General features: G+C 43.8%; 1 protein-coding gene across 1 annotated transcript in view; it reads right to left on the reverse strand.

Annotated features, from left to right (window-relative positions):
- The window catches only part of LOC106579993 (voltage-dependent N-type calcium channel subunit alpha-1B), a 141,616-nt gene that overhangs the window by 110,090 nt on the left and 7,003 nt on the right, over nt 1-24,523 (reverse strand). The gene's annotated exons all lie outside the window — the stretch shown is intronic.

The following is a 24,523-nucleotide window of genomic DNA, read 5'->3' on the forward strand; positions in this document are numbered from 1 at the left end:
TTATTGTATGGTTGTTTTTGTTCTGTATTCTTTCCCAAAAAATCATTTGGCAAATGAATGCAAGTAAACAAACAAAGTGTGGAACATAGCATCACACAGTGACTGTAGCTGATAAGACTGAATAATGAAATTAATCATTTTGAAAATTACTAGATAATTCTTTAGGGGACATGGAAGCACACTGCAATGTAGCGAAGGCATTTATCATATCCTATGCCTGGGGGAGCTGTATAATGTGTTTTGCTCCTCGCATACATAAACTCAGCTGACATGAAAGAGTCTAGAAGTCAAACACATTAGCTTGATTATCAATTAGTCAACCATGTTTGTTTACAGCACCTCCCAGGAAAAGACTGTGAAGAGAATCTAATTCTGCTACTCCAAGGACAGGGAAATATAGTAGACGACTAATTCAGTTAGAAGCTCTGTCTGGAGTAACACATCCATGTGGAGTGTAAGTGATACAGCATCCCAGGGTTGCAGTATAAGACATAACAGGGGGGATATTTCTGCTCACATATTCTACTAAAACACAAGCCCAGGTGTAACACAACCAGCCATGTTGGGTGTAAGTGATGCAAGATGCCAGGGGTGCAGTATTTTTCAGAACATGGAGAATTCTGAGCCAGGCTTTATTGGGAATACTTGTCTGCTCACATGTTCTCTGGTTCGACCTCACTGACAGGTAAGTTGCAGCATGTCAGACATACCCTGTCTATCTGTCTGCCTACCTGCATGCCTGTCTGTCTGGCTGACTGTATAGTATGGGATGTGATCTCTTACGAGGCTTAACAGCATAATGACCTGCCTCCCTCTCCTGTTCTGTAAATGACAGGCGGAGCCATGTGAGGGGCCTGATAGGGACGGGAGAGAGAGAGAGGGGAAACACAGCACTTATTGGACTCTGAGGAGAACACATTAATTTCAGCCCTGAGAAGACTAGTACAACACAATATGCCTTTCAATGTGCCTTTCATGATTAGGGTCAAGCAAACAGGTCAGAACTATCTACGTACTTTGGTTTGTATGAGAGTGAATGGAGGGTTGTTCCACCTCAAAAGAAACAAGAAACAGGGTTTTTGACACCCACCATCTCAGATTGTGCTGAAATCATTTCTGTAGTTAGAAACATATAATATTAGCATTCTTGAAACATTATTTTGTTAAAATATAATTTGATCTCAGGTAAATTAAGTTAATTGAGTGCACCCAAATGGACTATTTTAATTCATAAGATTAATATAATCTTCAATAAATATAGTACCGGACATCCGATTTGGACCATAATTCTTCCCGCCAATGAGTAAGACATGAGGATTTCAATAAAATGATCAAAAGCCACCCTCGGACACCCCACACCCCACGCTAATCCCACCCAAACAACCAGTATACAGTATCAGTTCTCTATGTCTGACAAGTAGTATGGAGCTGCTGCTTGGAGTATTGCTTCTTCATCGTTTGTAATGTATTCCCTGTGAATCTGGTGATGTTTTTTTCCCCCTATTCAAAGAAATTGCCAATTGGAGTCATTTGCATTATTTACCATAAATTTGAGTAGAAGTACCAAGTTTTGCCCACGAGATGCCGCTCTTCCTGCTAACCATTTTATAAATGTTTCTGGTCTTGTGTTCATTAAATGGATCACAACATTTTCTTTGCAACTTTGGGTAGAAAACCAATGGCTTTTGCTCATGATAAAATTAATTGTGTGGCCAACCTCACAATTGAAGCCAGTCCTTCATGAAAGCAATTTAGTTTGCTCTCTCAGAGAGCTTCCAGTTGTTTGACTATTCAACGAGAGTTAGTGTTGAAGGACCAGGTTTCTGAGAGAAGGACAAACTGAATTGCTTTCATGGAGGACTAGCTTGACTATTGTAAATAGTGAACATGAAAAATAGCTTAACCGCCTCAGTCCATCAAACACTAAGAGAAAGACTTCAGTGCAAAAGGCACTTCAGACACTGTGCACGCAACAAGTCAGTCCAGAGTACTCATTTACAAAAGCCCATCAACTCCCAGTGAAGTGCTTGAGCAGATGTTAATGGCTATGTCCACAGAACAATGCAATGCTTCTCAACTCCATCAGTCTCAAGCATGAACAATCGGTCCATCGTCACTGTCATGGCCAGGAAAGGGGAGGATCCAAAGCACTCATCAAATCATCCACTGACAGATGAATGTGAAGGGGTTTTTCATAGAGACGCCAAGCTCTCCAATCATAAACAACTTATGTCAGATGACGGCAGAAGGTGAAATTGTGCAATGCCAGCATATTTTGCAATGAATCTAATGCAGTGAATGTGAGAGGGAGGTTTTAGAGAATTGACACAGTTACTGCTTTGTCATTTATTAACTTTCTCCAGCTGATGAATTATACATTTTTCCAATGACTGCCCGTGTGTGTAGTGGGCTCTTACTGAACATACTGCCTGGGTGTGTAGTGGGCTCTTACTGAACATACTGCCTGGGTGTGTAGTGGGCTCTTACTGAACATACTGCCCGTGTGTGTAGTGGGCTCTTACTGAACATACTGCCTGGGTGTGTAGTGGGCTCTTACTGAGCATACTGCCTGGGTGTGTAGTGGGCTCTTACTGAACATACTGCCTGGGTGTGTAGTGGGCTCTTACTGAGCATACTGCCTGGGTGTGTAGTGGGCTCTTACTGAACATACTGCCTGGGTGTGTAGTGGGCTCTTACTGAACATACTTCCTGAGTGTGTAGTGGGCTCTTACTGAGCATACTGCCTGGGTGTGTAGTGGGCTCTTACTGAGCATACTGCCTGCGTGTGTAGTGGGCTCTTACTGAACATACTGCCTGGGTGTGTAGTGGGCTCTTACTGAGCATACTGCCTGAGTGTGTAGTGGGCTCTTACTGAACATACTGCCTGGGTGTGTAGTGGGCTCTTACTGAGCATACTGCCTGGGTGTGTAGTGGGCTCTTACTGAACATACTGCCTGGGTGTGTAGTGGGCTCTTACTGAGCATACTGCCTGAGTGTGTAGAGGGCTCTTACTGAACATACTGCCTGGGTGTGTAGTGGGCTCTTACTGAGCATACTGCCTGAGTGTGTAGTGGGCTCTTACTGAACATACTGCCTGGGTGTGTAGTGGGCTCTTACTGAGCATACTGCCTGGGTGTGTAGTGGGCTCTTACTGAGCATACTGCCTGAGTGTGTAGTGGGCTCTTACTGAGCATACTGCCTGGGTGTGTAGTGGGCTCTTACTGAACACACTGCCTGGGTGTGTAGTGGGCACTTGCTGAGTACACTGTCTGTGTGTGTTGCAATGTTCCTTCACATTTTTTTAGGCACTTAGCAAATTTCACGTCTGCTGAGTGCAAACTTGAATGTCGTGAGAAGTCTGTGCAACCTCCAGCGCGCGTTTATTTCGAACACTGAGGCTTAACCCGCTTTAAGTTACATTTTCAGAAAGTGTTAAAGTATGCTACTGTGGCTATTTGATCGTAATGTAGGCCTACCAGAATGGCCTACCATTAAAAGTAATGGAGAAAATGTGTCCCATAACATTTGAACATGGAAATAGCTGTTGAATCATTCTGCCTACAGTAGCAGCCAATGTGTGGTGTTCACTGTAGGCCTACCAGGGGAGGCTCCTCAGAGGAGGAAGGGGAGGAACATCCTCCTCAGTGAATTTCATAAAAATTTACATTTTAAAACATTTACATTTAGATAAAACTATACTAAATATAGCCTCAACAGCAGTCTGTAGAGTAGCACCATGGTGTAGCCGAAGGACAGCTAGCTTCCATCCTCCTCTGGGTACATTCCATCCTCCTCTGGGTACATTGACTTCAATACAACACCTAGAAGGCTCATGGTTCTCACCCCCTTCCATAGACTTACACAGTAATTATGACAGGAGGACGTCCTCCAACCTATCAGAGCTCTAGCAGCATGAACTGTCATGTCTAGTACTGAATGCATAAGCTACAGCTAGCTAGCACTGCAGTGCATGAAATGTGGTGAGTAGTTGGCTCAAGAGAGAAAGACAATAGTTTAACAGTTTTTAACAAATTAATTTAATCAAAAAGCAAGCGAGCCATTTTCACTCTCAGCTTCACTTACTTAGCTAGCAAATGCGGCTAGCTAGTTTAGCCTACTCAAACACCATGTTCAAACAATGGGATGCTATGTTAGTTAGTTGGCTATACTATGCAACACAACAATGGAACTTTTTGAAGTCAAGGTAAGCTTTTGGTTTTAATAATTTATTGCCACCGGGGCCCGCCGGTGTAACTGCTAAACTGCTTACTGACTATAAACTGTAACGTTACTGCATGATTGTAGCAGGTTTACTAACGTGTTAGTTCTATTAGCTATATTGACTATGATGTTACTTTAGCTAATATGGTGACAACGATGTAGGCTGTGTGTAGGATGAGAGGGCATAGATGTGAGAAGAAATACAATGCGGCTGCTATTAAAGTGAATTGTGTTTATGTGTGATCAGGGGTATATTCATTCAGCCGATTCTGTTGAAAAACATTTCTTAAATGGAAGCAAACGGGGATAAACATACCTGAATTTGTCCAATAGAAACTGTATTTTCCAACTGGTCTAATATTTACACTCTAGATCAGCTAGATCAAATCAAATCACATTTTATTAGTCACATGCGCCGAATACAACAGGTGTAGACCTTACAGTGAAACGCTTACTTACGAGCCCCTAACCATCAATGCAGTTTCAAAAAATACAGATAAGAATAAGAGATAAGAGTAACAAGTAAATAATGAGCAGCAGTGAAATAACAACAGCGGGACTATATACAGGGGGGTACCGATACAGAGTCAATGTGCAGGGGCACTGGTTATTTGAGGTAGTATGTACATGTAGGTAGAGTTATTAAAGTGACTATGCATAGATGACAACAGAGAGTAGCGGTGGTGTAAAGAGGGGGGGGGCACTGTAAATAGTCTGGGTTGCCATTTGACAAGATGTTCAGGAGTCTTATGGCTTGGGGGAAGAAGCTGTTTAGAAGCCTCTTGGACCTAGACTTGGCTTGCCGTGTGGTAGCAGAGAGAACAGTCTATGACTAGGATGGCTGGAGTCTTTGACAATTTTTAGGGCCTTCCTCTGACACCGCCTGGTATAGAGGTCGTGGACGGCAGGAAGCTTGGCTCCAGTGACGTACTGGGCCTTCACACTACCCTATGTAGTGCCTTGCGGTTGGAGGCCGAGCAGTTGCCATACCAGGCAGTGATGCAAACCGTCAGAATGCTCTCGATGGTGCAGCTGTAGAACGTTTTGAGGGTCTGAGGACCCATGCCAAATCTTTTCAGTCTTCTGAGGGGGAATAGCTTTTGACGTGCCCTCTTCCCGACTGTCTTGGTGTGCTTGGACCATGTTAGTTTGTTGGAACTTGAAGCTCTCAACCTGCGCCACTGCAGCCCCTTCGATGAGAATGGGGGCATGCTCGGTCGTCTTTTTCCTGTAGTCCACAATCATCTCCTTTGTCTTGATCACATTGTGGGAGAGGTTGTTGTCCTGGCACCACACGGCCAGGTCTCTGACCTCCTCCCTATAGGCTGTCTCGTCGTTGTCAGTGATCAGGCATACCACTGTTCTGTCAGTGGCAAATTTAACGATTGTGTTGGAGTCATGCCTGGCCTTGCAGTCATGAGTGAACAGGGAGTACAGGAGGGGACTGAGCCTCTGTGTTGAGGATCAGCGTGGCGGATGTGTTGTTACCTACCCTTACCACCAGGGGGCGGCCCGTCAGGAAGTCCAGGATCCAGTTGCAGAGGGAGGTGTTTAGTCCCAGGGTCCTTAGCTTATTGATGAGCTTTGAGGGCACTATGGTTTTGAATGCTGAGCTGTAGTCAATGAATAGCATTCTCACATAGGTGTTCCTTTTGTCCAGGTGGGAAAGGGCAGTGTGGAGTGCAATGGAGATTGCATCATCTGTGGATCTGTATGCAAATTGGAGTGGTCTTGGGTTTCTGGGATGATGGCGTTGATGTGAGCCATGACCAGCCTTTCAAGGCACTTCTTGGCTACAGACGTGAGTGCTACGGGTCGGTAGTCATTTAGGCAGGTTACCTCAGTGTTCTTGATCACAGGGACTATGGTGGCTTGCTTAAAACATGTTGGTATTACAGACTCGGACAAGGAGAGGTTGAAAATGTCAGTGAAGACACTTGCCAGTTGGTCAGCGCATGCTCGCAGTACACGTCCTGGTAATCTGTCTGGCCCTGCGGCCTTGTGAACGTTGACCTGTTTAAAGGTCTTACTCACATCGACTGGGGAGAGCGGGATCACACAGTCTTCCGGAACAGCTGGTGCTCTCCTGCATGTTTTAGTGTTATTTGCCTCATAGCGAACATAGAAGTAGTTTAGCTCGTAGGCTTGTGTCACTGGGCAGCTCGCGGCTGTACTTCCCCTTGTAGTCGGTAATAGTTTGCAAGCCCTGCCACATCCGACGAGAGTCAGAGCCGGTGTAGTACGATTCGATCTTAGTCCTGTATTGATGCTTTGCCTGTATGATGGTTCGTCGGAGGGCATAGCGGGATTTCTTATAAGCTTCCGGGTTAGAGTCCCACTCCTTGAAAGCTGCAGCTCTAGCCTTTAGCTTAGTGCAGATGCTGCCTGTAATCCATGGCTTCTGGTTGGGGTATGTATGTACAGTCACTGTGGGGACGACGTCATCGATGCACTTATTGATGAAGCCAATGACTGATGTGTTGTACTCCTCAATGCCATCGGAGGAATCCAGGAACATATTCCAGTCTGTGTTAGCAAAACAGTCCTGTAGCTTAGCATCTGCTTCATCTGACCACTTTTTTATTGATCTAGTCACTGGTGCTTCCTGCTTTAACTTTTGCTTATAAGCAGGAATCAGGAGGATAGAATTATGGTTAGATTTCAACGGATTTAAGTTTCCTTGCATTAACCTGTTCGAGCTAGGGGGCAGTATTTGCACGGCCGGATAAAAAACATACCCGATTTAATCTGGTTACTACTCCTGCCCAGAAACGAGAATATGCATATAATTAGTAGATTTGGATAGAAAACAATCTAAAGTTTCTAAAACTGTTCGAATGGTGTCTGTGAGTATAACAGAACTCATATGGCAGGCCAAAACCTGAGAAGATTCCATACAGGAAGTGCCCTGACTGACAATTTGTTGTCCTTCTGTTGCATCTCTAGCGAAAATACAGCATCTATGCTGTAACCTGACACTTTCTAAGGCTCCCATTGGCTCTCTAAAGCCGCCAGAAAGTGTAATGGGGTGTCTGCTGTCTCTGGGCGAAGAACAGCAGGAGAATTTGTGAGTGGTCAGCCTGGGGACAGTGACACTGGAGATGCGCGTTCATGAGAATTCTCAATTATTTTCTTTCAGCCTTTGAATGAATACAACGTTGCCCGGTTGGAATATTATCGCTATTTTACGAGAAAAATAGCATAGAAATTGATTTTAAACAGCGTTTGACATGCTTCTAAGTACGGTAATGGAATATTTAGAAATTCTTTGTCACGAAATGCGCTCGCGCGTTACCCTTCGGATAGTGACCTGAACGCACGAACAAAACGGAGGTATTTGGATGTAACTATGGATTATTTGGAACAAAAACAACATTTGTTGTTGAAGTAGAAGTCCTGGGAGTGCATTCTGATGAAGAACAGCAAAGATAATCCAATTCTTCTAATAGTAATTCTGAGTTTAGGTTGTCCCAAACTTGGTGGGTGTCAAAATAGCAAGCCATGATGGCCGGGCTATGTACTCAGAATATTGCAAAATGTGCTTTCACCGAAAAGCTATTTTAAAATCTGACACCGCGATTGCATAAAGGAGTTCTGTATCTATAATTCTTAAAATAATTGTTATGTATTTTGTGAACGTTTATCGTGAGTAATTTAGTAAATTCACCGGAAGTTTGCAGTGGGTATGCTAGTTCTGAACATCACATGCTAATGTAAAAAGCTGTTTTTTTATATAAATATGAACTTGATTGAACAAAACATGCATGTATTGTATAACATAATGTCCTAGGAGTGTCATCTGATGAAGATCGTCAAAGGTTAGTGCTGCATTTAGCTGTGGTTTTGGTTTTTGTGACATATATGCTTGCTTTGAAAATGGCTGTGTGATTATTTTTGTCAGGGTACTCTCCTGACATAATCTAATGTTTTGCATTCGCTGTAAAGCCTTTTTGAAATCGGACAATGTGGTTAGATTAACGAGAGTCTTGTCTTTAAAATGGTGTAAAATAGTCATATGTTTGAGAAATTGAAGTTATAGCATTTTTGAGGTATTTGTATTTCGCGCTACAAAGAAACAGCTACAAAGAATACAGATGAAAACTCTCTCGGTAGGTACTGTGGTCTACAACTTTTCATGAGAAACTCTACCTCAGGCAAGCAATAGCTCGAGACTTCCTTAGATATCATGCACTGCTGTTGTTTACAAAAATACATAGACCGCTGCCCCTTGTCTTACCAGACGCCGCTGTTCTATCCTGCCGGTATATCGTATAACCAGCCAGCTGTATGTTGATGTTGTCGTCGTTCAGCCACGACTCCGTGAAGCATAAGATGTTACAGTTTTTAATGTCCCGTTGATAGTTTAATCTTCCTCGTAACTCGTCAATTTTATTATCCAAAGATTGCACGTTTGCTAGCAGAATGGAGGGAATTGGTGGTTCCTTCGATCGCCTGCAAATACTCAGAAGGCAGCCGGACCTTCGGCCCCTCTTTCTCCGCCTCCTCTTCACGCAGATCACGGGGATCGGGGCCTGTTCCCAAGGAAGCAGCTTATCCTTCGCGTTGGGCTCATCAGAGTCGTGAAAGGAAAAAGAGGATTCTGCCAGTCAGTGGTGAGTAATCGCAGTCCTGAGGTCTAGAAGTTATTTTCGGTCATAAGAGACGATAAGAGACGGAACAATTATGTACAAAATAGGTAAAAGAATAAGTTACAAACAATGCAAATAAGCTAAGAAAAAACCTAATCAGCTGGGGGCACGTAAAACGTCTGCCATCTTCTCCAGCGCCATCTTTCAACATGCAGGCAAGAGTGTGTTGAATATGTCACTGTCTGCCCATGTGTCATGGTCTGTCACCTCTCCACCTGTGTACACCTACGTTGTAAACTTTCATTCATAGGCTAGGGTGTAGCAACCTCATGATGGGTATAGGGACAATTTTAGTATCATGTAGTAGCCTAAACCTATCGATGTTACATTGAACTGGGTGAATGGAATATGAATGACAGTCGTCCAACATGCTGTAATAGAAATAAGGCTATTCTCATGAGAGAAAAAAAATGGTACTCACTCATCTTAAACAGCACCGACCGCCACTGAGGCCTACATTTCATGAGACTTTTGAAAACAACATGCAGGGCTTGACATCAGTGGAGGCTGCTGAGGGGAGGACGACTCATAATAATGGCTGTAATGGAGCAAATGGAATGGCATCAACCACATGGAAACCATATGATTGATGTATTTGATACCATTCCACTGATTCCGCTCCAGCCATTACCCCAAGCCTATCCTCCCCAATTAAAATGCCACCAACCCCCTGTGCTTGACATTAACCTGTTTATCCACTTGTCCTTCAGACAAAGAGGTGACTGAAAATGTTGTTGTGTTGTTTGATGCAAGAAACCACTTTACAAAATAAAATGTATTGTTATTCCCATACCATTATTATAGAGAATCAGACAAATTATGCTACCCTCTGCTGCCTATTGGCTACTTAGCTTATTCAAGCCTGTCTCAAAATACAACACTGCTCCTTTAAGACAAAAAAAAGCTTTTCATCTGACTTGCTTTCTCCCATTGCTGACTACAGATTATCTATAAATTGTGCTAATAACTCACTAACTAGCAAATGATATGAACAAATGTGCACACGTGGCTTTGATCTCAAAACAAGCGCATCTACTCATGACTGCTCATGCCGTAAACACAGTCCAGTTCAAAGTGAATGGCACAGATCCATATATGGCAATGGTCTATTTGCATATAGGTCTACAGCAGCTCTGATTAGTTATGCCGCACTGGTCGGTGTAGAGTACGGGCTGAGTCATTAGTGTCAATGCAATAGAATCCTGCTCTGATGCGTTCCGCCTACAACAAAATATCTTGCATAGTTCGTTTTGTTTCGGTATGTTGCCTTGAAAGTGACTAACATTGTGTTGATTCGATCACAATTCCCACAGTAAAGAGAAACGTTGATAGTGTTAACTAAGGGGGAAAACTCTAGAAAGTTGATTGAAGTTCAATCTCGTGCCTCTCGACGTGGGCTGATATTCCTTCTGCGCGGCAATCACACATTCGTGTGTTGTGGGCTTTGAATTCATGAGCACACTGCCTGGGTGTGTAGTGGGGTCTTACTGAACACGCTGCCTGAACACAGAGACCTACTATGCTATGCTCGTCTTTGTGTGAGCCAATTGCAATGGTAGCACTTCTTTTCTCAGATTTCAGGTGGAAACAACAGCAACCTGACCATCGACATCTGGGATGTAGACTGTGTACGCAGGTCAGCAAGAGCAATGGAAATGATCTGAACGGAGAAGGAAAATATCACCCCATTCACCTCACATCAGAGAGCTAGCATAGAGCCAGCCGTATATTCTCCACAATAGAAACGGGAAGAGAACACGGTAGATCTAAAATCCATTAAACATGTTTCTAGTGGCCTTTACCTCTAATAATGTTTAGACACTGTGCATACAATAGGACTCTACCCATAACCCCCAGAAACGAAATGCTCAACGTAGCGCACACTGTAGATGTCACATCCGCCCAGTTTGCACAACAACTCGTTCACAACATGCGTTACAACTCTATTATTTGCAGTTCGACGAGACGCTCAACAACTCGGTAATTACACAGCGTGGAACACGGCTGAGCACTCTAGGCATATCCCCCATGCACAGCACACAGCACACACCCCACCTCAGCCAGGTCCCTCTCCCAGAACCCAGCAGTATATAGTAGTAGAGGCTGAAATAGATCAGTGTCTCACCCTGCCACTGGAGTAAAACATCACATAGTCAGGCCAGCAGCATCGTCTTGCATAAACCAGGGAGGCCCATTAGCCCCAGTCTAGCACAGGTGAAGTGGAAAAGAGACAATTATGCATGGAGGATGGGCTGTCTGGCGGCTCTTCTGTATACTCACACTCAGCAGGCAGGGCATTGGTTACACTGTGTTGGTCTAAAGCCAACCCCCCCCCCCCCCCCCTGTCTGCCTCCTCTGTCTGTTTGTCTGTCTCTATTTTAGTCTGTCTGTCTTACTGTCTCTATCTCGTCTGTCTTTCTGTCTGCCTGTAAGTCAGCCTGCCTGAAAGTCAGTCGGTCTGTCTCTCTTGCAAGTCAGTCTGCCTGTCTGTCTGTAGTCTGTCAATCGTAAATATTGGATGACATAATCATCGTGAGAACTTGACATTTCACAAATAACACACTCGCTTCATATTCTCATGGACGTTTGATATCTCACCAATGTAATCTTTGCAATGGTCATTTCATACAGCCATATGATGTGAGATCCATCCCAATAGCTAGCTTGGGATTGGGCCTAAATAATGATGAAGAGATGTGGAAAACGTGCTCTGAGGAAGTAGCATGAAGAGAGCATCCTGTCCTGTGCAATTTGCCCCAGTGGATGAGAGCTGGCAAGGATGAGAGCTGGCAAAAAGCCCCTGCTCCTGTTTTATTCATACATCTACAGCTGAGGATGCCGAGGGTGACAGGCCTGGCCTCAATGCTGGCAAACACTGTAAAGGAGAGGAACACGCTCCTTGGTGGATTGCTGGGGTTGGGAGTCTTCAAAAAATAATTTCTGATTCTCCCTGAAATATGCCGTGATGCTCTCAGAACTAGCGACTGAACATGCAATGCATCTAAATCTGTTTGATATTCATGTGAGGCAATATTTTTTCCAACACGGCTCTGGGCCAAGTTCAAGTCTGACTGAGGTTCAAATTCCATTACAAATCATACTACGTGGTATTTGTTTCCTTACAGTGAAGTACTCAGAAAAAAGGTAGATTTTTTTACATATAGTTTAGTGATCCCATCATCCCACTGATCTATTGTATCTTACTCACTTCACAGCTGAGAGGACCGAGAGGTGGGAGATAAAGGGAGATAAAGGGAGATAAAGGGAGATAAAGAGAGAAGGGATGAGGGATAGAGATAAAGAGAGAGAGAGATAGAGATAGAAGTAGCGAGAGGGAGTGAGGGAGAGAGAGAGAGAGAGAGAGAGAAAGAGAGAGAGAGAAGTAGCGAGAGAGAAGTAGCGAGAGAGAGAAAGCGAGAGAGAAGCAGCGAAAGGGAGAAAGAGTGCGAGTGAGTGAGCGAGAGAGAGCGAGACAAGATAGAGATACAGAGAGAGGGCTCCCCCAGCTATAGCAGTGTGGATGAGACTATATTGGTAGAGATAGAAGTAGCGAGAGGGAGAGAGAGACTATATTGGCTGCACGGGGAGGGAAAGCCACACTGGAGACAACTGGAGGCGTCACCATAGAAACAAAGGAGGCTCCACTGATCTCATTAGACAACAGCAGCCAGGAGACAGGGGTTCTGGGAGTGAGAAGCAACAATGAGAGTAGGATGAAGCCAGAGACGAGAGAAAATAAAGGAATTGTGTTTGTTTGCCAACAGAAAGCAAAGCAAAGCAATAACATGAAGATATTTCTGTTGACTCAGTCTGTATTGAGCCTTTATTGTTGCATAGCAACAATGACAAAATGAAGTGTTTCTCTTCAGAAAGTATCAAAAGAAGAACAAATGAAAGTTAGAAGAGGACAGATCTCCAGCAGTTTGCTTTGAGAAGGTGTATGCCCATTGTCTGTGCATGGCCGTGTAAATACATATGTGGAAAAGCAAACTGAGGTACTGTAATACAGAAGCTGCTGAGATCAAATGTTCTTTGTGTAATTGAATCTCAGCAAACAACAGAGGGATTTCCCCTAATAAAGCTGGACATGTGGAGCAGATAACGAGACGACTCCATGGATGACAGTGGAACACAATGTTCACACACAATGTTGCCCAAGGTAGTCAGTAAATCATTTGTTTTGATAATACCATAATATGTGAAATACCCTTGATATTTCCATGCTCCATGTCCCCAATCCCCAAACTCTGAATCTGATCAAGAGACGATTTGAAGACGACGCCATGGTAAGCTTGTCTCCATAGCAACCAATAATGATCATAAATGAGCGAAGGGACCATGAGCTCAGAATGATGAAGTGCAGATGTAATGTCTTTGACAGATGTTATGAACATTCTAATGTCAATTTGGACTATCTTTCCATCAAAGTAAATTGGCAAAATATTGTTACAGTAATAGGGCCCAAGGAAATGGAATCACATCATTTAGCTGTTTATGGTTTTCTCAATTATGGAACATGGTTGTGATTAGACTTGGCTCAGTGAGCATGAGACGTGTTTGACAACACGGTGCACCGCTCCAGAGGCCTACGGATGTGACTGAGCAGGTCTGAAAACAGAGTCAATGACAAGGCATGTCAGAGAAAGACAAGAGACAATGCAAAGGAAATGACAATAAGGTGGAGATAGACAACGGAAAAAGAAGAAGAGTCAATAAACCGGTCTAGACACAGGTCAACCAACATAGTCACAAGTTGTGCGCAAGGTATGTCAACCTACCCAGGTGTCTGCCAGTCACCTGCCACCCACACTGTAGTTAGCCTGGCAGCCTGGAACCAACCATACACTCCTCTTAACACAATATTCTTGAAATCTGACATCACAAAACTATTTGTTTTAGAAACTGTACAAATGCAAATCAGTTTCATGATATCAGCCATGTTTCAAATCAAATCGCCACACAGTTCTGCATATCACAGCACAGTAATGTCTGGGCCTTCACTATACAGTAGCACCAGTATAGCATGCAACTCAGGCCATCTGTGTGATGGACAGTAAGTGCAGATCAATGACGTTGGGGCCAAATCCAGGACTCATGTAATGGATATCAGCTTAACATACTGACAGCTCTGCTCAATAAAACTGCAGCCATTACTATCTGGCAGGTAGACAGAGGGCTAACCTAGCTAAACAGGTCAAACTAACACTGTCTACAACAGTTCATCATCCTTTCCATAAGAGAGAGGGGCATCTGGTGAAAACGTATCTGCAGTGTGACTGGACAAGCTGCTTTTCCCAGCAGGTCTTGTGCTAGTCACTCGCTAAGAAATGATGATAGCAAGGAGGCCTGTGGAGGGACACTCCAGGTAGTCTCTGAAACAGGCAGTGGCTCACACCACTCCTTGACGACACACACACACACACACACCGCATGCACGTCAGCACTGCGCACGCACGTATGCACACACACAGACACGCACACATACACAGGGTCCCACCACTCCCTGACAACAAAAAGCTTTTAGATCAATCACCTTCCCCAAGGAGGGAGAGGCAGCCAGCCAGAGAGACACCCCCATCCCCCAGACATCGATCCTCTGTCCCTGTCTGAGTGGGAGTCCAGGAGCCCTCTCCATTACAGCACCCCCCTCTCACGCTCATCTCTGATTCAACTTCTTCCATTTCCTGTGACATTTGAAGAAGTGAAAGTGACCAAAAAAACAGCTATTCTTGTCCAGTGGCCAGTAATTTGTGTTGGGTAATGAAAAGCCTGTCTGGAAATGCTCAGGACCTGAGTGTCCCAACTCCTAATCAGAATTGATTAGAGTCCTCACTGGTCAGGTGGTTACTGATGTTTTTCTGTGTAACATTTAAAAGAACAAACAGAAACATGAATAATGGTGGTCACACTTGGCTGTCAGATCCCAGACAAAGTCACTTATAAAATGGTCTCTTTTCCAATCCAACTTGTTAATAGCGTTAATGCATAATGACTTCCTGGATGGGTCCGCCTCACTTCCTGGTATAAGGCTGCTCCCTCTGTTTGCCATTGGCTGTAGTCTGATCAAAATGAGGGGTGTGAGGAGAGGAGAGACATCAACTCCTATTATTTGGCCAATAAAACACCCTGACGCACACACACAAACACAGGCCCTCTACACAATTTTGCTAAGAGTTTAAATTCAAGGGCTCAGTCATAAAATCGAAAGAACATGATTGTAAAAAAAAAAAGAGAAAAGAAAAAAGGTCAACCCTCATAACTTGAAAGGTCAAGAGAGCACAGATCATGTAATGTAGGAACTTTACCTATTCGGCTCTCATTGTCATCATGTTCACTGCTATCCACGCTGCTTCAGAAACCCAGACTAAGATATCTACAGGTACGTTTACCTGTGAAGACACCCATCCCGCCCGCGTGCACACACACACACACTAACACACATAGAGGACGGCTCCGTTCCATCAGACACAGAGCACAGCTGAGAGGTGGCAGTGGCACGGGTCCCATGGGAGCTCCACTCAGCAGGACAGGCTCAGCCAGCTGGCCCACATGCCACCAGCTTTCTCTGAAATACAGTATGTCATGCCACTCCAATAAATACTGGATGAAACCAACAGACAGTACTCAGTAGGCGGTGGAGCATGGCTCTGTTGTAGAAGGCTGAATGAATGAAATAACATAGCTGGTTTTCTTTCCACCCCAGCGACTATGCTGATCATGCCATGCGTGTTGGATTCTTTGGAAGACTGCATCAAGGCTCACTAGTCAGGAAAGACTGGGACTCCCAGATATAAATGTTGCTTACGAAGAATTGTGCAAGGACCCTGAAGTAACTGCAAGCCCAATTGATCTGGGGGATATTCAACCGTACCTTAACATAATATAGAAAATGTCAAAATTTGTCAGTCCAGTAGAAGACATTTATTATATTAAGCCATGGTTAAGACAGAACACTCCTCATCCGTACTGAAGGAAATGCTGCTATGCCATGATTATATTCCTGCTCATAGGTCTTCATCACAAAATGCTTAGTTCAGGTTCTCTCTTGCCTTCTGTAGGAATGAATTATATAGATCAAGCTCAGTTCCATGCAATTCCAAAGTCGTTGCAATGAAACATTATCGTTATTCAAATCGTAGAAGAGCAGACTATGTAGAAATAAATCAATAAAATAGATCCTTCATGATGTTAACAATACATTGACAACTCGAATACCACTAGAAAAGTAAAAAGACAAGAAAAGTGCTGATAATCTTTATTTGAGGCCTTCATAAATTCAAACCTATTTAAAGGAGAAGCTAAATTCTGTATTTTGTGCTGAGAAGGGAATATGTCAGCAGTAAAGGGATATTTCTAATATGCATAGGAGTATCACAATGAAAATGAAACTGTTTAATTTCTTAACCTTTCTTATTACACCAAAATGGAGCCTACAGATGTAGGATCTTAAATTGAACCAGTTTGCTACAGCAGAAAAATAATCCTGCAGCAACAGGAAATGTGGATTATAATTAATGGACATTTTTGTAGAGGTTTGTTAGGGAAAATCAAGTCTGAAATTTCTAAGTAGAAACTGCAAACTTTAGAAGCCTTTTTAAAACTCAAATACACTACACGTTTGCATTTCCTGCTGAGCAGGAAAATTCTCAGCAACAAAAGACTGATAAAATTACGATCCTACATCTGTTAATCACGTGTATAAATAATCCACTCCTAGGCTCACTTAAAAAAGAGATGCCAATCTCAATGTGACTTCCCTGACTAAATAAAGGACAAAAAAATACATCTCTATTGAGAAAACAAATAGAGTTGTTTTGCATTCTCCCCATGGGGAATGATTCCAACTTGCAGTACAGCATGGGAGGCAAGAGTGACAGTGCCTCTACCTGATTTCAGTATTCCAGGGGAGAGTGCATGATAACACAGCCAATCTCACACAGCCCATGGGGTCATTGCACAATTGACATTGGTGAGTAATAGATTGTTATTTCAGGAAAACAACAATTTTAATAAATGGCACCTAACGCCATGTGTGGAACAAAGCTGCCTGCCAGTCAAGCACTCCATCTCAACCAGGTCCTTCACCGCTACTCTGCACAAAGCAATGACAGCCTCCTCCTCCTCCCATCTTATCTCATCTCTACCATTAGCAGTCACAGGATGGTAATGCCACCAGTGCAGCCATCAGAAGAAAATTGAGTTAAGAGCCTCATCATCACACCTTCAAATTGAGCTGAGTTGAGCTGAGGACAAGAGCAAAGTGGCTCTGAGAAAGGCGGGTCAGGAGCACTTAATAAGACCAGTAGTGGTGTTTGGGTAAAATCACTGGGGAAGCCAAACCAGGAAAAAAAGCCATATTACAACCTATGTGTTGTGATAATTGTGTTGTTTGCTCTATAACCTGTTAGTTAATATCCCTTGCTACCGTAATACTGTACATACAGTAGGGCTAAAGGCCAAGACAACAAGAAGACACAGTGGTAACCACTGTCTGGTGAAGTCCACAAAGCATATTGCATGTAACAAATCGCTCCATTTTTTTTTTTTTTTTACCTTTATTTAACTAGGCAAGTCAGTTAAGAACAAATTCTTATTTTCAATGACGGCCTAGGAACAGTGGGTTAACTGCCGTGTTCAGGGGCAGAACGACAGATTTTTACCTTGTCAGCTCGGGTATTCGATCTTGAAACCTTTCGGTTACTAGTCCGGCGCTCTAACCACTAGGCTACCTGCCGCCCCGACCTACAGCATGGTCAAGCAAGTTAATGTTTCCCACATTTTCGGACTACTAAACAACTATTTATTTAGAACCACAGAGAGTTACCGCAAGTTCCAAAGAAAACAGGAGCTGCCTCCACTATTCCAGCACCACTTCAACATCATCAAATCACCTCTGCTTAGTCTGAATACAGTGACAACTAAAAGATACCAAAAAAAACAATTTAGTCCAATCAATGGAAGCTAAATATGATGTGGCTGCCCATGGTTCTGATTAATGTGTGTGTTCATGCAAGTAGAAAAAAAGCACAACACAACGAGATGCAACAATTCAAGTTGTTTCTGTTGATAACATATTGCTCTCAATGTAATGTGATTGGAGTGAAGTGGCTGGCTCCCTTTACTCTTTTTTTGGGTTAAGGTCAACGCTGATTGGCTATTATTTTATACTTCTTTTATCAAGGGAGGCCAAATGATCGCTGGCTTCCCTTGCATCCAATACTACGGACGGCAACAATGTCATACTCTTTTTGACCAAACCGCATCAGGTACATAGCCTACACATACAGAGACAGAGGAGTGCTGTTTCGCTCGCTCTAATTCTTTCTCCAGTGAGATACATTCAACCTCTTGCGAATTGAAGGAAAATGATGAAACACAGAGAGATGAAATATACGTTATTTTATATGTTTTTTCTCCTTTTTGTCTTGGTAAATGTTTTGGGGAAGCCTGGCTTCACTTGACATGCATGAATACACGCCACTGGTTAAGACGCAACAACCGTTTTCAAACTTCACTGAGCCAGTCAGTCGTCTATTGCAGAAGTACTAAAGACGGTAACTAAGATGGTATATCTAAAATCTACATCTGCGCTACTTACTCCCAAATCTAGAAAATGATTTCCACCGCTAAGAACTTCTTTACAGCCTTTTGATATAACTTGATAATATTTTCTGTAATATTCATAGGTTTATAAAACATGTGCTTAACCTTTTCACAGTGGATTAAAAAGCACACTCCAACTAACTAGGCTGATTCCTCCACACAGCCAAACACAATTAATAATTCAGCTGTTTGTTCCATTGCTGTTCTTTGGGAGAGTGGCTTGCTGATTAGAACACATCCTCACAGCACAATCCCACCGCTCCTTTGATGAATATCTGGCCCTCTTCTGCATTAGCTCCAACCACAGAACGACCCCATCTCCTATCCCATCTCATCTCCTGCTAGGTTTATGATATTGCTCGATTCTCAGCACAACGTCACAATGTGTCAAAAGCCTTACATGATGTATCACACATCTAGAAGTCAATCGGTTGTTACTACTGCTGGTACTGTTGGGGAGTGTGAAGAAAACCATAGCACATCTATTCCTAGTGTTATTACTGGAGGAGGGAGACTGTAGAGGGTGAAGCTCCCTTGATAATTACATAGCATTTACACAGCAAACACACCTCTGTTTATCACATAGCAATATTCACGCAAGGTTCTGACTGTACACAACAAGGCTACTAGGGTATACAGGTAAAAATAAGCACATTTTTCACTGTCAAAACACATGCTTTAAAATGCATGAATCGATAGCAACCAACCAATAATAGGGAACACACAGAATCAGGTACACTGGGAAACAGGAAAGGCCCCCCCAGCATTCAAGACAATTCTGAGGAGCACACTCAGCACAGTCCAGTGGTGAATCCATCAAACAATATGTCCGAGCTTCCACTGTACACAACAACAGAAGAAGAAGCAGTGTTCTAAATAAGGAAAATGGGGACATAAATTTGAGGCATTACTAATTGAGAGCATCAGAGAGCATCATGGCAGAATGGATGATGGTGGTGGAGCTGAGGTTGATTAAGACCTTCACAGCTCACTGGAGAGCCCACATCCCTCAGCTCTACTGCTCCCTTCCCTCTCTCGCTCTCTCTCTCTCTACAGACGCCACATTCCTCAGCTCTACTGCTCATTGCTCCCTTCCCTCTCTCTCGCTCTCTCTCTGTCTCTCTGTCTCTCTCGCTCTACAGACCCCATATCCCTCAGCTCTACTGCTCACTGCTCCCTTCCCTCTCTCTCTCTCTCTCTTTCTCTCTCTACATACCCCACATCCCTCAGCTCTACTGCTCACTGCTCCCTTCCCTTCCCTCTCTCTCTCTCTGTCTCTCTCTCTCTCTACAGACCCCACATCCCTCAGCTCTACTGCTCACTGCTCCATTCCCTGTCTCTCGTTCTCTCTCTCTGTCTCTCTGTCTCTCAGTCTCTCTCTCTCTACATAGCCCACATCCCTCAGCTCTATAGCTCACTGCTCCCTTCCCTCTCTCTCGCTCTCTGTCTCTCTCTCTCTACATAGCCCACATCCCTCAGCTCTATAGCTCACTGCTCCCTTCCCTCTCTCTCGCTCTCTGTCTCTCTCTCTCAACAGACCCCACATCCCTCAGCTCTACTGCTCACTGCTCCCTTCCCTCTCTCTCGCTCTCCCTCTGTCTCTCTCTCTCTCTGTCTACAGAACCCACATCCCTCAGCTCTATAGCTCACTGCTGCTCCCCTCTCTCTCTCTCTCTCTCTACAACCTCAGTCATCACTATTCACTAGGGTTGGCACAATTACCGTAACCGACAGTTATGGATAACGACCGTCATGGAAATAAAATAACCGTCATAAAAATAGGCTTGGAACCTCTTATCCTGGCAATTTGACTGGTAAACTCATGGGTGCACTTGCAACGGCTGCCTGGTATTTGGTCATGTAGAAGGTTCATCCAAATGATGTTAACTGATGTAACTCGTGAAATGGAATGTATTTTTTGGTATGTCATTTGAGTTGAATCAACAAATCACAGCACATATTTTAGCACACATTTTACTTCCTGTTTTGCTCCTATGGGTACAATTGCAATGGCTGCCAGTCCAACCATTAAACCATCATTGACTTGAATGGGGACGCCCGTTCTATTCATTCCATTCCTATGGCAGCACATGCAGTCAGGAGCGGAGGAGAAGCGTTGAAGCAGAGTGCTCCCGGCCCAGCAGACGGAGTGTGTTGGAGGTAAGTGCTGGTGTTAGTTGGATTGTAGAATGTTGTTGATGTTGAAACTCCGCCTGTCTGCCCAGCATTCTCCCAATCAATTAGCGAGCTGTAACGAGCTGTCTCGGGCCCTAACAAACAGCAGAAGCAAGATAAGGTTTCTCTCAACAACAACAAAAACTATTGTCACCATCTGATGGGAAATGGAGGTGGTTGATTGGCTCCTCTTTTGTTTCACAATATGATTTTTTTCTTTTTAACTAAAAAAAACATCTGCCCCATTGTACAAGGCACATTACCAGCGGACTTGTTAAATGAGGACAGTCACAGTGGCATCGCTCCAACCATTGCTATTTAGTATTAAGCTATCATTGTGTTCAAGTTGCCTAAGTTCTTTTGTTGCTGTTTTCCAATCTTGCATTGTGGCTGTTCTATTTTCCGGCCAAAGAAATAGATTTTTTTTTGCAGCGGTTGCACTTCCTGAACCAATCTCCTGGTTTCTCTATCCTGCTCTGTTTAAAGACCTTGGGGAGTATATTACGTGCTGTTGCATCCTCAATGGACCTTTACTTGTCAATACTGGTCGAAGTCATTGGATTGAATCAATCTCTGTGAAATGTGATGTACCATTGGGATGTGTTGGGAAGCTTTATGAACCGCTCTATCATGGCTGTAGTTGTAAAATGACTATTAGAAAAACTTTAAGAGCCATTTTGAAATGTAACTTTTCATGTTTAGGTCTTGAGTGTAGAAGTCTTTGACTAGTAGTGTATGTGCATGTAGTGTATAGTATAGTACTGCACTGTACACAATATTTCCCAGATGTCTGAGAGACAGTGGGTAAGCACTCTGAATAACTTGAAGTGGACATTTGAGCGTGACAACTGTTAACTTGCAGTGAACAGTAGGGGTGTGACAGTCATGGGATTTTGGATGATGGTAATTGGCCAGCCACATGACCACAGCCACTGTAATAACTGTTCGAATACAAAAGTACATTTTCCAGCAAGACAATAACCCCAAACACACATCAAAATCCACAAAGAAATGGTTAATTGACCACAAAATCAGATCCCAGACTCTGCAGTTGAAACCCATTGAAAACCTGTGGTTTGAATTGAAGAGTGCAGACAAAGGATATCAATAATCGGGAAAGATTCTGTATAGAGGAATGGTCTAAGGTCCCTCCCAAAGCGTTCTCCAATCTCATAAAACATTTTAGAAAAATGCTCAGTGCCATTATCCTTGCAAGGGGAGGGTGCTGGAGTATTGAAAACTGGAGATGCAATCATTTGGACCACTATCTTGTCAAGATTTTTACTTGTTAAAAATAAATCTTTCTCTGAGCAATTGGATTAGTATAAAATAATATAATTTTTCCATTAAGGGACCCAATAATTCCAGACCCCACTGTATGCTCTTATTAGCAACACCCAACGTCTTATTGGAACATTTGATTTGATTTGATTTAAAGGGCTGGCCCTGCCTGTGGGAGCTCCATACAAGCCCTTTCATTCACAGACCCCCACATGTGATTACCACCAGCACCAGCACGTGAAACACGGCCCACATGTGTCCTGGGGCCAAACGTGTGCAAGATCTTCATCTTCTTAATAAATTCATCACCATTAATGGAACACTATTTGTACACAATACTGTTAAAAATAGAAAACTCACACCTAACGTTATGGTACACAATCACTGCTTTTACTTATAAGGTAGCTGTAGCTGATCTGAAATGTATGGCGATCTTGGTATTGACTTAATACCTGCTTCAAGTACTCATATCCCAGGGAATGGTAAGAATGGGTTTCATTAATAATCAGTGAGGCAGCAATGGTAATTACTATGGCGATTGGTTTCCTGCTAGGCACACCCTGTAGTTACAGCCATAGGGATAGCATGCAGCACTTTGATGTGCATGCAGCACATGGTGATCCAATAGCTGTCAGAGACTGACAACATGGATCAATCGCTCACTGTAGCATGGCACTGATAACAGGGCCAGACTGCTCCTGTAAAGGCTCTCATCCACCACAGCCCTTCAGTTATGGTTATCATGTCAGGCTGCTCTGCCCCAATTTCAATCAGCCCTGCCTCCCCTCCTTCCTCCCCATGCAGCCCTATCCACAAGTAGTGGCAGTGAATATGGAAGCATAGCAGAATGATGCCCTGTGTGTTCAGTGATGGTGACAGGTCCATGTAGAGGCTGTGACAAGCTGTCAATAGTCCTAACCTTTCCCTAACAACACACTGTACTGACAGACAGACCGCTCGCTACCTTTGTCTCTACAGCTCTCTCTCACACACACGGCATTGTGTGACGGTTACTCTGAAACAAGACCAGTTCCAGGAATTGGTCGTATTACATTGCCCCTGGTTGGTTCCCCCTACGTCCACTGAGCAAGAACAAAAGGTTGGAACACTGAGATTGACTTCCAAGTGGGTGGAGTAGGGCTTCCAGAGAATTGGTTTATTGCAATTAGGTGTCAAAGCTGATGTAAGCCCCAATAGATGGGCCAAATAAATGTCAGAGTCAATAGGTACAGCAAGCCAGGACACTCCCTGGTGATGCGAGCAACTCCCCGAGGACTCTCTCCAGCATAACAGCATCTTCGTCATTACCCCTCCTCCAGTCTCCTCCACTGTCTCCTCGTCCCCTTCATCTTTTCCCTCATGGTCCCTCACTGAAAGCCTACGGTAGTTACCTCATGCTCCTCTCCCACCCGTAGTTCCACTCCTATTGTCTCACTGATATTCTCGCTCCAATACGCCAAGTCCTCTCTCAGTGAAAGCGCTTCTACTTTTGTGGCCCTCTTCTTTTTCTGCAAATATACTGCCGTTCTATGGTATAGTTTACCATAGCATCCTGTATTGTTGCCCTGAATATCTATTCCAGACAATATTTGTTTTACCACTGCAAATCAAATAAAATGTTATTTGTCACATGCGCCAAATACAACAGGTGTAGACCTTACAGTGAAATGCTAACTTACAAGCCCTTAACCAACAATGCTTTAAAAAAAAAAGTGTTGAGTGTTGAGCAAAAAATAGATATTGTAAAAATGTGAAAATAAAAGTAACAAATAATTAAACTGCAGCAGTAAAAGAACAATAACAAGGCTATATACAGGGGGTACAGTGACAGAATCAATGTGCGGGGGCACCGGTTAGTCGAGGAAATATGTTCATATAGGTAGAGTTAAAGTGACTATGCATAGATAATAAACAGAGAGTAGCAGCAGCGTAAAAGAGGGTTCTGGGTAGCCCTTTGATTAGCTGTTCAGGGGTCTTATGGCTTAGGGGTAGAAGCTGTTAAGAAGCCTTTTGGACCTAGACTTGGCACTCCGGTACCACTTGCCATGCGGTAGCAGAGAAAACAGTCTATGACTAGGGTGGCTGGAATCTTTGACAATTTTTAGGGCCTTCCTCTGACACCGCCTGGTATAGAGGTCCAGAATGGCAGGAAGCTTGGCCCCAGTGATGTACAGGGCCGTACGCGGTCGGAGGACGAGCAGTTGCCATACCAGGCAGTGATGCAACCAGTCAGGATGCTCTCGATGGTGCAGCTGTAAAACCTTTTGATGTGATGTGGACACCAAGGAACTTGAAGCTCTCAACCTGCGCCACTGCAGCTCCGTCGATGAGAATGGGGGCGTGCTCGGTCGTCTTTTTCCTGTAGTCCACAATCATCTCCTTTGTCTTGATCACGTTGAGGGAGAGGTTGTTGTCCTGGCACCACACGGCCAGGTCTCTGACCTCCTCCCTGTAGGCTATCTCATCATTGTTGGTGATCAGGCCTAGCACTGTTGTGTCATCGGCAAACTTGATGATGGTGTTGGAGTCGTGCCTTGAAATGCAGTCATGAGTGAACAGGGAGTACAGGAGGGGACTGAGCACGCACCCATGAG

Source organism: Salmo salar, chromosome 20 (assembly GCF_965601325.2).
Source record: "Salmo salar chromosome 20, fSalSal1, whole genome shotgun sequence".
Classification (NCBI taxonomy): domain Eukaryota; kingdom Metazoa; phylum Chordata; class Actinopteri; order Salmoniformes; family Salmonidae; genus Salmo; species Salmo salar.